This window comes from Mustela nigripes, chromosome 3 (assembly GCF_022355385.1).
Source record: "Mustela nigripes isolate SB6536 chromosome 3, MUSNIG.SB6536, whole genome shotgun sequence".
In the NCBI taxonomy this organism is placed as follows: domain Eukaryota; kingdom Metazoa; phylum Chordata; class Mammalia; order Carnivora; family Mustelidae; genus Mustela; species Mustela nigripes.
Window position 1 is genome coordinate 113,147,405 of NC_081559.1, and position 14,284 is coordinate 113,161,688.

The 14,284-nt window shown below is 54.7% G+C and overlaps 1 protein-coding gene across 1 annotated transcript in view; it reads left to right on the plus strand.

The window, feature by feature from the left end:
* The window catches only part of HS6ST1 (heparan sulfate 6-O-sulfotransferase 1), a 42,485-nt gene that overhangs the window by 13,596 nt on the left and 14,605 nt on the right, over nucleotides 1-14,284 (plus strand). The window lies entirely within an intron of this gene.

The following is a 14,284-nucleotide window of genomic DNA, read 5'->3' on the forward strand; positions in this document are numbered from 1 at the left end:
GTGTACTGTGTGTGCTCTCTGTGGCTGCCATCACCCCTCCCTCACCACACCTGAGACAGCCTGAGTGGTTGTGCCCACGGGCAAGGACCCCAGGCTGGGATGGAGTAAGAGACTGCTGCATTGGTGGGCTGAAGCTGGTGCTGCCTTGGCTGCCTGGGGCTCGTCCCTGGGGTGGCTTCCTGGAGTGACCGTGGGGGCTTCTGGCACTGAGGGGGACTGGGAGCACATATGTGACTGCAGGGCTGAGGGCATGGGTGACTGCTAGGTAGGAAGCCAGGCTCCAGTCACGGAGCCTACCCTGTGTACCTGCATCAGCCTCTCCTCCTCCTCCCCCGCCCCTCTCAGGTGTTTTTCAGGCTCACTTGAAGAGATAAATACAAACAGGTAACTGGACAGATAGTTGTGTCTGGAGGCCCAGCTGCCTCTCCCTTCCCTCATTGGAAGAAGACAGGGGTGACTAGGGACAGGCCTAGGGCAGGGACTGTAGACCTCCAGCCACAGTTGCTGCTCAGCTGCTGGACCAGAGGCCCCAGAAACCCCCCACACCACCAGCCCTCAGGGAGGCACATGCCCACTACCCCCACATACAGCCCCCCAGGCAGACACCCCCACTGCCCCCCAAACCACCCCTCCCCAGTAGACCCATATGCACCACTGCACATCAGGTAGACCAGAGGTGCAGGGTCAGGAGAGTGGGCATCTCCAGGACACTATACCTCCTGGGCATGGCATGTGGTCACGGGCAAGGCCCTGCACTGAGGCCAGTGTGGAGAGGGTGAGTGGACCTACCCTCTGCGCCAGTGTGCCCCATCCCATCCCTACCAGGTTCCAGCAGGGTGGTGGTCTTTGTCCTGGGCAACAGTTTCCACTTTATCAACCCCAGTGTCAGCCCAGGGAGCTAAGGAACTTAGGGGTCTGCCAAAGTGGGTTGGGGACCCGGGTCCCAGCTTCCCAACCCAGGAGACTTACTGTGCAATCTTGCCTACACCAGCCCCACCCTTGGTGCATGCCTTGTGTGTCTGTGACTCTGTGCAGAAATTTGGGGTTGAAATCTGTTGGGGGTCCCTGGAAAAGTCCCCCATTTTGCATAAGGAGCAGAAGGAGAGCCGAATGAGGTTGGTAGAGCGGGACTTAGCTCACCCGGACCAGGGCCTGACATCTCCTGCTGTCCCAGCCTGGGCCTTAAAAGAGAAACCTGATGTTCATTGGATGGATAGAAGGGACCAGTGGTCCCAGCCCCAAGATGTGGGGCAGCCTTCTGCCTGCTGAGGGCTGGTGTTTTTGCTGTTGTAGACCTCGTATCTCTGCCTGGCAGATGGACAGTGTTTGCAGGACTGGGAGCTGGTGAGGGGCCATGAGCTGCTTTCCACCACAGCCCCCACCCTGCTGGCCTCTGTCCCACCAACAGCTGGAGTCCTTCAAAACAGGCTGGGCCACCGTGAGTCATTTATGTGTCCTTACCCTTTGCTGAGAACCTGGCACAGATTAGGTCTTGATCTTCAGAGACAGAACCCTTCTTAAGCCCCACTGTGCTCCTCAGCAGTGTGAGACCTCAGGCAAGAGTGACCTATCTGTGCCTCTGTTTCCTCATCTGTCAGATGGGGCTGGGGTGGACAGTACAGCCTGCTGGAGTGTCTGGAACCCAGAGGAAGGGTCCTGGGTAACAGGGCTATTCATTCTGTTTACCTTAAGATGACAAGTTTTGGATAAGATTGAATTCACAATTTTTGTGATTGGTAATGACTTCTTGCAGTTTGTTGAGAGCTGGGGCAGAGGGCTGGTTCCTGCTGGTGGTCCTGCAGCCAAGGGCCAAGCCAGAGCCTCCCGGAGCCTGCTCACCCCTGTCATTCATTCATAGGACAGGGGGGCAGAGCACCACCTCAGGGCTTTTAGGGGTGTGAGGCCCCCCTCAACCAGTGGAATTCGGGTCACCAGCATCACATGTGATAAGAGGTGTGGTATGGGGGCTGGAGAGGGGGCTATGTGCTCCCTTGCCTCCAAAGTGAGAGACGGGTACTTGCTGAACCCCTGCTGTGTCCAGTTAAAGAACAGAAACAGGATTCTCAGATCACCCCTGGGTCCTGGGCTGGGTCTGCATGCATTTCTGCCCCATCCAAGGCCACACCTGGTGCTCTAGGTCTTCTTTTTGGTCCTGCAATTCCCCAGGATAGCCGAGGAAGTACCCCCCTTCTCAGACATACTCCCACTGGGGCAGGTTTCACTGGGTGGACTCTTTGTCACCTAGTCACTGAGGGTCCCTTGGGGTGACTGTACCCAGAGAAATGACTTCTCTCCTGAGGAGCCTGCCATGGTTTTTTCCTTGAGGACTTGCCTGGCCCGGGGCTGGCTGCAGAGCCCCTATGATGAGAGAGCCTTTTTTTTTTTTTTTAATTTGTTCATATATGCATAACATAAGATTTACCATTCTAACCATTTTTTTTAAAGTACACAGTTCAGTGGTTTTAAGTCCATTCACATTGTTGTACAACTGTCACCACTATCCATCTCCAGAACTTTTCCATCTTCCCAGCTGAAACTGCCCATGAGACACTAACTTCCTAGTGTCCCCTCCTTCAGCCTTTGGCAAGCACCATCTACTCTCTGTGTCTGTGAATTTGATGACTCTATAGACCTCACATAAGCGGAATCTGCAGTATTCGCCTTTTTGTGGCTAGCTTACTTCACTTAGCATCACGTCGTTAGGATTTATGCATGCTGAAGCCCGTGTCAGCGCTTCCTTCCTCCAGCTGAGCACTGTGTGACTGTATGCTATGTCACATTGTACTTATGCACACATCTGCAGATGGACTCAGCCTGTCGCTGTTGTGGATCCTGCTGCTGTGAACACAGGTGTGCATTTCTGTTCAGGTCTCCACTTGCACTTCTTTTGGGTGTATAGCTGAAAGTGGAGTTGCTGGGTTATATGGTAATTTGATGTTTCCTTTCTTGAGGACCCAGTGTACTATTTATATTCCCCCAGGAATGCTTCAGAGGTCTACTTCCTCCACCAGAGCGAGTAGGACAGTCCAGAGCACAGTGTGGATAATGCTGGTGTGGGAGTTACTACCTCAGAGAGCTCTGACTTAGAGTCTTGGGGAAGGAGTCAGACAAAGCCAGAGTCAGACTCTGGGCCCTGAAGTTGGGGAAGGCAGAGGCAGAGGACAGCTCTTAGGGTCTGGGCAGGTGCAGAGAGAACTGGGTAGATCCCCAGAGCTGAGGAACGGGGGCTCTCATAGTTGGCTTGTCCCTGCAGTGGTCTCCGTGTGGATCCCACACTGGGCCCAGCCCCACCCTACTGCCACCACCACCTGAGAGGTCCAACATAGCTAGTTCAGCTTCTGCCTGGCTCAGCATGGCCACGGACCCCTCCTCATGGAGCCCTCGCCTCCAGGTAGCCTCCCACCTCAGAGGGTTGATTGTTAATTCTCAGTGCCCGTGGGCAGCCCTGAAACAGCCATGTCTATACTGAGGGGTATGAGACTCCTTCTTTGACCCATGGCCTAAAGCTGCACACATGTGGGCTCTGGGTGCCAGACACCCCCGAGGTCTCTCTGCCTTTCTGTCCCTGTAGGCCCTATGCAAGCCAGCCCACAGGAGGCTGGGGGTGCATGCCAAGTTCTCACAGCCTCAGAAACCCTGGATTTATGAGGGAGCCCTGCACAGGGTCATTTATGGCTCTGGAGGCTCCCAGGTCTTGGGCTGTAAGAGACTTGGTGCTTCCCTCCTGGGTGCGGGGGCTTCTGAGGACAGGCAGGATAGTTACAGCCCAGCTGGCACCACTTGCCAGCCTGCAGCCTTTATGTTGCTCTGTTTTCTGATTCCCACCGAGGTTGGTGTCAGCTCAGGGATGGTACCTCTTTGCCTCTGGGCATGCCGCTCAGCAAATGAGGGCCTGGATGACAGAGGGGAGACTTCTCCGCTGGCAGGAAGGGTGGAGGCTACCATCCTGTGGCCAGCCTTCTAGACACTATTCGGGTTTGTGTTTGTGCCCCCACTTTGAGAAGTTTTAGAAGTATGTAGGGGTATGTGTTCCCACTTCTGAGTCCCTCCTGGGCCTGGTGAGGCCACCCCTCTTGTGCACTTCACTACAGAGCCCCAGGAGGGCATGCAGTGGGGCCTTCATGCTGCTTTGCAGCGTGGACTGACTTATACCCCATCTCACTAGGCCTTCCTCTCCTAGGTTGCCTGGGTGCCATGCCTGCCCAGGCCCACACACCCTAAAGCAGTGCCCTCAGCAAGCAGAGGATCCATCCCTAGGTCCCTTGGGGCCCATGGTTTGCTGCTGCTGCTCCTTTAGCAGAGAGAGGCCCCCTCCTCTAGTGGGGGTTGGAGCTGTGCCTTCTGGGAAGTACGGAAGCTTCCCTGCTGATCTCCCCAGCTCTGTGCAAGGAGATTGGCTGATAGGTGGGTGATGGCCACCAAAACAGCCACCACTGCCTGCTTTTGGTCTTGGTTTTATGGAGCAAATGCATGCTGTCTTGTCAGTTTCAGTCCAAGACTCAAAGCCCCGGCTTTTCTTTGAGTCTTGCTCTGCCCAGGCCCCATGTGGCCCTAGAAACAGTGGGAGACAGGCCAGACCATATTGTTTGATATGTCCGTGGCTGAGAGGTGGGCCAGGGCAGGAGTGTCTGAAGGGAGAGAAAAGAGGAGAAGGAGGTTCACTGAAACAAGGCTGGGACAAACAGTGCTGTTTCACAAGAAGCCAGGTGTGCAGGGGGGCACTGGAAGGAGAGGAGAGCAGCTCCGCCAGGACCTGTAAAGACTGACACACTGGCCTTGCACAGGTGGAGGGACTTGCAGCCACACAAAGGACCCCACACCTAGGCCTGAGCCAGCACCCAGCATGGCCTTGGGAGTTCATTTGCAGCAGGAGTGGGAACGGAGTTGGGAGGGTCAGGCATGGGGCCAGGTGGGTGGGTGTGGGGAACTCAGGGCCAAACAGGAGGAAGATAGCCTGGGGAGGGATGTCAGTCTGACTCAGAGCCCTAAGGAGCTCCCCTCCCCTGGAGGCCTGGCAGGCAGAGGGAAACCATTGGCTACAGCTGTGTGGTCTCCCCCTTGATGTATTAGCCCTTGCTCCCAAGGGGGTGATATGGGGCTGAGTGGGCACTTGTGGCACAGGCTGGGACCTTGGTCATGAAAGGGGTGTATGTCTTCAGGTAACTCCTGGGAGTCCTAGAGCCTCTCAGAAGTGGTAAGAGGGCCTGCATTCAGCTGCATGAGGCTCAGCAGCAGGAAGGGTGGCTCTCCCTGGACCCACCCTGAGCTCCCAGCCATGGGCTTTGCCCACTTGGAAGCTTAGGGAGACACACGTGTCCATGTGGGAACCTTGGTGGGAGTATGTGGCTGGGGGGAGGAGATAGTGGGCCCTCCCTCCAGTGCATGGCAACTTTGTGCTGCAGCCTCTTGGTCTTGTCTGTGGGCGCCCTGGGTTATGTGACTTTCCATGGTCAGGGTCCTATGGTGTCCTGCTCGCTAGGTGCAGGCTGTGGCCCTCCATTCCCAACTCCCACACGCTGGCACACTCCGTCTTTGAGCCTGGGTGGGAGGACCCCATAGTTTGTGTGCTGCCAGCAACAGGGAGGCAGTGTGGGTATTGTGTGGGTGCTGGGAACCTGTCATTACCAGGGAGGAGGAGCACCGGTGACCAGGGCCTTTTTTTGAACAGGCAGAAGCCCAGCCACAGCCCCATTGGGAGATGGCCTGTTTCAGAATCTCCTTTGCACACATTGCACACACCCTCCTGCATGAGTCAAGCCATCTTTTCCAGCTGGAGCCCATCAGCTGACAGCACCCCACCTGCCCTCTGAGCCCGCCCCCCACCATGTGCCCACTGAGTCACGGGTCCTCTTCCTTGAACCACATGCCCTAGCCTTCAGCCCTCAGAGGGCCCTGAATCTTCTTCAGAAGCTGCTCCTTTTGCTTCAGGGTCTCCACCCACATGTTGGGCCCATCCCCTGCAAGGTGGCCCAGGTTCAGTGCCCACAGCTGGAACTCTGACCCCGCTGTGCTGCCACTGTCCTTTCCTGCAGGCATCTCCCCAACCCTGGACTCTCTGACATCCTTCCCTGTCACCCCCATTACCATGCCCCAGCTCATGGGCCCTTTCTGCCTGCTTCTCTTGGGAAGCAAGGTCTCTGAGCTCCTGGGCACAGAACACACTTCCCCTCCAGTTCAAGACTTGAGGCCTGGCTTGTTTCTGTGTTCAGGCTGGTATGGGCTCTTTCTTTGTCTGCACAAGGTATGGGTATCCCTGTCCCATGGGCTGCCAGGTTTCCTCAAATACCAGGCCAAGACCTTGCCCTAGCCAATGTCCTACTGGGCTTGGACTCCAAGAAAGGATCAGCAGGTGGGGTGTCTGAGTGGCTTAGTGGGCTAAGTGTCTGACTCTTGATTTTGACTCAGATCATGATCTCAGGGTAATGAGATTGAGCCCCACATCAGGCTCCATGCTTTAGCAGGGAGTCTGCTTGAGATTCTTTTCCTCTCCTTCTGCCCTGCCCCACCACTAGCTCTCATGAATACACGGTCCTCCTCTCCTTATGTCTCTCTTTCTCTCTCTCAAATAATTTTAAAAAGGGGGTGGGGGAATAGGCAGGGCCTCTGGAAATAATCCCTCTCAGGTCCCTTGTCTCACCCCGTTTACCCAAGCTGGTTCCTGTGCTAGTGTGGCAGAAGGGGTAGGGTGTGGAGGGGGGCTGGCACCTGGGGCTTATATGACTCTGCCCCTACTCTCCTCTCCTCTCCGCAGCTTCCTCCCCACCTGGCTCCCTCTACCCCAGGCAAGGTCTGGCTCCCACACACACATACCCAGGAGTACAGGGGTTATCTTCTGGACCCTCTCCCCCAAAGCTGCCCTGGGATCAAGGAGCTTGGCAGGGGTTCACCAGGTGGGCAGCAGGAGGAATGTACATTTGGAGGACCCCGAGGAGTGAGAGAGTTGGACAGAGGAAAGGGAGGACCAAGAACCATGTTCAAGGAGATGAGGCTATGGGCCACTGGCTAACAGAGATAGAAGTGTGAGCAGGGCCCAGGCCATTTGTGCTCAGGGCCCTGGGGCAGAGTTGTTAGCACGTGTCCTTCCAGGGATGATCTTCCTGCAGATCTGTCCAGAGGCCTTTCTTGGGGTCCTGCTTGCCACCTGAGCACATCCACACCTCCTGCAGATGGAGAAGGCTCCAGCTGATGTAAGGCGGCAAAGCCTGGTGCCGTGAAACAGGGAAACTGAGGCTTGGAGAGGCCCTGGCCCCACATCCTGACTACATGTGGAGTGGACCCTCCCAATCTCCTTTGCTCCAGGCAAGGCATCGGCCCCAGAGACCCCAAGTCATGCAGCCAGAGGTTCCCCCTTGGGGCCAAGGCCAGCCTGCTAATCCCACTCAGAAGTAGGTGCTCTGGCTGACGCACCTGCTGAGCTCCCCTGGTACCTGGGGCCCTTCCTGTCAGACACCTGGCCCCCAGGAGGCTGGGACCGGGGAGGATGCCAGCTGATGAGACCACTTGTCACTCCCCATACCTCTGGTTTGGTGTGGGCTCCCCAAACCTCCAGACCCTGCAGATCTCTGAGAACAAGCCAGACCTTTTCCTGTTAGGCACTCTGGGTCTCGGGACGAGGGCACTGGAGAGCGGAAGTAGGTCTGTCCCACAGCTGGGATTCTGAGGGTGGAGCCCCCAGCCTGGTGCCCACACGTGGATATTTAACAAAGATGAGATGGACAACAGGCTCCATCTTACCATTTTATCATGTGAGGTGAGACACCCCGTATAGAATGGAGCATGGGCATTTTTAATCCCATTCCCTTCTTAGAGGGAATGCATCTGACTCTTCCATGAGGACTGTATTGCTTCTAGCTTATTTTGTAAGCTCTATCAGTTTAAGAGAATTCTCATTCTATTGCTACTTTACTGAGGGTTTTATCAGGAATAGGTGTTTCATTTTATCAAACGTCTTTTATACATCTGCCGCAGTCTGTGATCTATTGGTATGATAAGTCTCATTTATGAATTTTCTCACAGTAACCTATCCTTGTGACTTGGCCATAGTGAGGTATCTTCCATTTGTTTTGCTATGTAGGATTTGGTAAGATTTTTGTGTGGGTTTTTTTACACGTGCAATGTGAATAAAAAGGCTGTAGTTTTCCTGTCTTTTGTGTTTGTCTGATTTTGGTGCCGGGGTAATGTTGGCCTCGTAGAACAGGTTGGCGAGGCAGATGCCCTTCTTTCCCAGTGTCTAGAAACGTTTGCATAAGGTTGGATAATCTGTTGTTTAAGAATTTGGTAGAAGTAGCCTGGCATTTTCTTTGTAGGACTTCCCCCCAACCACCACCTTTTTATTTTGAAAAATGAACCTACAAAGTAGTGAAGCTTTCAACCTTAAAACCAGACACACTGATTGTCACTGCTTTGGCATTTGGGCAGGCTCACCTGTGCACATGAGCTCTCGCTCCGCGTACTGGCATGTATCTGTGTATATACTTACTTACATGAACACGTGTAGGTGTACTTACGTGTGTGTCTGCTCTTTTTTTCTTTTTGGCAGAACAATTTCAAAGTAAGCCACAGACATTTCTCAGTACTTGACTACTCGTAGGAGGATTTTTAACTACTGTTTTGATTTTTTTTTTAAGGTGATATAGGGTTACTTATGCTTTTTTATATTTGACGGGTGGATTTTCTCTCTGTCTGTTGCATGTTCTGCTGGTGCCCCCATTCATGGCTGGCGAGAACAGGTAAGTCCATTGTGGCTGTTCATTCTCTGGAGGTCTTTCTCTCCTAACCTCATGGCTGGGTCCAGGGGCCCTGAATTGGGTTACCTGTCGGCCACACAGCTGCTAAGTGGCAGAGCCTTTGGCAGGTTTGAAAGACTACAGACTCGGTACCCTGTGCCTTGTCCAGCTCATCTCAGAGAACCCATGTCTGGGATTTGCTCAGTGGTGTGGATGCCCCTGGTAGCTAGGAGACTTTGGCAGAGGAAGCACTCCTGAGCCTCAGTTTGCCCATCCACAGAGCGGGTCTATTGTGGTACCTACCTAGATCTTATAGGAGCAAAGCTAGTGAGTGCCTACTAGGCCCCACTCCTCACATCAAGCATCACCCTCTTTTCTTCCACCCCCATAGAAGCACTTGATGGAGGGCTTCTTGGTTCTAGACAGGTTGGTGTCACCAGCCCCCAGGATTAAGGGTCACTGCTGAGACGACCACTCTCCCAGCACATGAGCTGGAGGTAGTCACCCTCCCTGGGAGAGCAGAGCTGGGTCACCGGGACCACAGCGGGGAAGAAAGTGGGACACTGCAGTTAATTTGGGTATCAGATGACTCTGTCTAGAGTTGCCATTTAGGCTCAGAATGTCTGTGTCTGGGTAAAGATAGTGTTCAGAGAACACACAAAGCCGACATTCCCCAGCACACTGTGCTTGTGCAGATGATGGGTGCACATGGAAGAGAGAATATCTGCCCCCTCCTGTCCATTCAGAGGCTCTGTGGAACCAGATGCCAGTTGTGGGATCAGCGAGTTGAGCTTAGAGGGAGTCCTAGTGGTCCTCAGCCCAGCTCTGGCCCTCCTGACCCCCTGAAAAGCAGACAGCTGGTAGCCTCATGGCCTTGGAGACATCTTTGTGGCTGCTGGGTAGGCCCCTAGCTTCCCAGGCCTTTGACTCTGCATCTCCTGTGAGAAAAAGCAGATGGTATCAGGTATATAAAGGCTTTTAATCGTGCTGTCTTGTTTGTTTCATAATACATGCCTTGTTATGTAAAATAGCAAAAAACGTGAGAAAAATGAGAAGGAGAAGAAAAAGTAGCCCAGGGCACCAGGCCCTGGGACCAGCTGCCTTTGCTTTTGGCCCGTTACATTTCTGTCCCAGTTTTCATCTGTGCCCAGTTTAGTGTTCCCCAGAATGGCATCGAGTTGTAGCATGAGCTCTGATGTGGTACTTTTGCTCATCATGCACATGTATGCTCCCATGTCACTGCAGAGTCCCCAGAAGGGCTGCGTCTCTCGGTTGCCATGGAGTTGCTGGGCACAGGTATCAAGCTGTGTGCCCCTGAGCTTAAGTTAAGCTCTGAGCTCTTTGTAGCCTGGCAGGAACCGTGTCCACCAAGCTATATTGTGCTGCATGGACTGTCCATGCTCGGGTTTAGCTGTAGGATATATCTTGGCACAGAATCCCAGAAGCTGCTATTGCCTGGTGAATGGCAGGAGCAGGTCCAGCTCCAGCCCACACATGGGCTGCGCAACCTAGCAGGGCCTCACACAGCCTCCTACCTCCCTTCTGGGCCCCCACCTTGTCCTCCTTGGGTCCAGGCAGCTGTGGCAGGTCTGCAGGTCCAGACTGTGTGGATATGGGAGAAAGAGCTCAGCAAAGGTCTGGAAGCCACAAGAGCAAGCTCATGAGCCCATGGCTGGGATTCAAGCTGATGACAAGCAGAGGCCACGGCTCTAGAGGCCAGGTCATGGGCTGAGTCAACAACCACACGGCCCCACCCAGGGAAGGAGTAGGGCACGGTCACCTTACCTTTAACCCGAGGTGAGTGTGTGTATCCAGGCAAAAGTCTCACCTGTTGGGTGTCAGAATCCAGCAAGGGCCAGGTGGGCAGGCATGAGATAGGAATGGGCAGCCCCTGAGCACCATGAGCAGCCCAGTGGGGTCTGGAGGCCTGGTTGGAGTGACCTGCTGGTCAGCCCCCACTCTGCTGGAACAATGCCCAGGAGCAGCAGGCAGGAGCTTGGTAGAGTCTGAGGGCAAAAGGAGATGTGAGGTCCTCACTCCTGGAGCAGAGCAGCACTTGTGCTCAGGCGAGAATCCAGGGCTAGGGTTGACCCAGCCATGGTTGGTCGGGGCAGCAGGCATTCTCCCAGAATGCCATCAGCCAGTCCTTTGCTAATGGGAGAAGCCTTTTCCAGAAAGGACCATGCTTGGGTTGGCGGAGAGCAATCATAAGCCTCACCTCACTGGGAGGATGCAGCCCCCAGTGAGACCCTGGGTGGGCCTTCCAGAACCGCAAACAGCCACAGTCTTTCTGGTCACCTGCCAGGAGAAGCCCTTGTGGGCCTGGCATCTCAGCCATCACTGCCCAGCCTCTGGGCACCTCAGTGTCAGAGCTTTCAGGAAAACAGCTCCCCAGAAGGAGGCCTGCTGAAGCTCTCGTGCACCCTTACCATGTACTGTGGCATGTAGCCCTGCCCATAGTTGGGAAGTGCATCTCCAGGGAAAGCGGCCCTACCCAGACTTCATTCGCAGGGCATCCCCAGCCTGAGGTCATAGATGTGTCCACTGAGTTGCTCTTACAGGGAAGATGGAGAGTGATTGACACATAGGCTGGAGCTGGGAGGGCCACTCACGATACCCAAGCCCTGGCTTAGGACTGTCTCCCATCTGTGCCAGCGCAGGTGTGGTGGGTATGGCCTCCACAGCACCCCATAGAGCACGCTAACCTGACAGCTAAGTCCCCTCCTGCTCCACGGGTCTCCCAGGGGCTTTGTGAGGGGCCAGTTGGGATCACAAAGGTCAGGGGCCTTGGGGAAAAAAACTTGGGCTTCCTCAAGTGTAGAGGCCCACTCCCTGGTCAGTTGCCCCAAGGAGGAAGGTGAGGGCGTTAGGCTCCAGAAATGCGGTGCTTGGGGTCCAGTATGGGCCGTGGTACCTGCCCAGCCAGCACCTCAGAGTTTCTGCGCCACAGAGCCAGGGGGCTGAGGTCATCTGCTCTGCTCTCCTAAAACTTGGCTAATCTTGTTTGTAAATGGAATGTTTTCATTTGCTACAGATGTTGTTGGGGGAGGAAGAAGGGCCTATTAGAGGTATTTCCTAAACCTAAACTAATCGACTTGTTTTTCTTCATGTTTTGTCAACAACTTGGAATTTTTAAACAGAAATTTTCTTTTTCCCACTGTTTAATAACGATGTCCTTTCATTGCTAAAATCACGAGCTCCCCTCTGCATTTGTGCTCTGCCCTCCCGCATCCCACCTCCTCTTCCTCTGGAGACTTGTCAGGAATGCTTCTCCTCCAGGTGCTTCAGATGTCAGCTCCAATGTCACAGTTCAGAGGTCCTGTCAGACGCTGAGCTGGGATTAAGGCACCCACCCTTTCTGCTCCGGGCACTGGCCACTCTTTCAGCCCTTCCAGGTACTAAGGAGGGTGGAGCTATACACGTCCTGTATGCAGTAAGTGCCCCACTAAAGGAGAAAAGAATAAGACCAAGGAGACTGTGGAGCCCAGGATGGGGAGCAGAGCCCTGAGGCAGAGAGGTGAAGTCACCAAGCTCCGACCTCCTGTACCTGCCTGAGCTCCGTGCATCTGCCCAGCACTAGAGGCTCCTCTCCATCAGGGTTGTAATTCTCTTTTACAGACAGCCTTTCACCAGGCCTTTACAGGAGCCTGGGAGGTCCAGGAGGTGAGCCTGAGTAAGGCCCAGAGGGGTCCTCACTCTCCCCAGGCCTCATGGTAGGGGACAGCTGGCAGAGTCTGATCCTGGAGTGGCCCCATCCATGAGGATGCCTCAGATGCAGAGAGCTCCATCTCTCCCCAGCTCCCGGAAGCCTACCTGGGAGCACACGATGAAGGGGTGGGGGCTCTTGGCTCCCAGTACCACTCCTGTGGGGTTCAGGGCCTCGGTCAGCCTGTGCCAGCAGCAGGCAAGAACTGGTAGCCGGGGTGCCCCTGTGGTAGAGGAGTTAATACATGAACCTGCAGGCAGGGGAGGCCTGCTCAGGGTCCTTCTGCTGTCAGGAGCTTGCTGGAAGGCCCTGTCCTTAGTTTCCAGTGGTCCCTAGTCAGATAGCCTCCCTCACCCTGGCCTGCTGGAACCCCCATACAAGAGCTCTGCTTATAGGTCCTTTCATTCTGGCAACTCCTCCTAACAATAAGGGCCCAGCACTAGGCTGAGGTGTGCAAACCAGCTCTTAGTGCAGGTATGCCCAGCATGGGGAGCCCTACCACCACTCCCCTACACACCCTGCCTGTCTTCAAGACCTTGGATCCCAGAGGCCCTAGAAGTTGGTGGGGGCAAGATCAGAGAGGCCTTTCTGGACACACTTAGGGCCTCTACAGGGGCCCTCTTCCACCTTCGGATGGGGGCTCTTCAGAGCATGGGCTTCTCCCTGGGAGCTAGACTGTGTGACAGCAATGGGAAAGGGTGAGGACTCATGGCAGCCCTGCTCTCATGCCCACTGCTCCCTGCTTCTGCCCTGTGAGAGTCACACCCGCCACCCATGCATCCTGCAGCCCCATAGGAATGGGTCTTCACCCATCTGGCTTCCCAGCAGGGGACACTGTACGGTTAGGTCTCCACCCCAGCTCTGGGCCTGCAGCAGTATCAGCAACCATCTGCCCTCAGGCAGGAGGAGCTGGAGGCCTTGCATGACTGAAGGAGAGCCCATCCAGGAAGCCCTCTCAGGATGCCACAGCAACGTACTGCCCAGGCCAGGCCAAAGTCCAGGGCTTTGGCTCTATTCCCCGTGACCAACGTCCCAGGGAAACGGTATCAGGAGGATGGTCACAGTGTCCATGTGAAGTGTAGCAGCTCTGGAGAAGGTGCATCCTAGCGGCTGGTCTGGATAGGTTTTTTTCCTTTACGGAGACCACTCTTGACTCTTAATGAGCTCACTGAATGGATTGGAAATTGTGCTCATTGTTCACTTTAAAAAATATCACAGCTTCTGGCTGTGGTTTAGTGAGTGGTCAGCAGGTGGCCAGTGGCCAGTCTTGCCACAGAGTGACATTTACTTGCCTTCTAGGGGCTGGGGGGTGGGGTCAGTTGTCATCAGACACTTACGGTCTGGGTCCAGGTGGGCCTGGTCTTGAGCTCTAGCACCACCACCAGCCAGCTCAGTGGCTAGGTTTGCTATTTAACCTCTGTGGGCCCAGTTTTCTGATCTGTAAAGTGAGAATACTTCCTTCCGTGGGATGCTTCTGAGTGTCCAGGATGACCAGGGTAAAGTACTAGGGTTCATCAAATTATTTCAGTCATTACTGAGCTCCTGATCCCTGGGGCCCACCCCAGACAGGGCTGGCCCCACCCCAGGAGCTTACCCTCTGATCACGCCAAGGTCATTCCACTTTGGCCTTGAATAGGTAGGTTAGGTTCAGAGACCAGAATAGGTCTCTGAACCTATTATTCCCCTCCCTTTGAAAAAGAGCCCAGTGTAGGTAGGCCCAAGTGGTGGTGCAGCCACAGGAAGCACCAAGACGCCAGGTTTTGTCAGTCCTGCCATCCAAAGAGTAGGGCTTCTGCCTCATGATCCCAAGTAACTGCTGGTGTTCTGCAGTCACATCCACACTCCAGCCAGC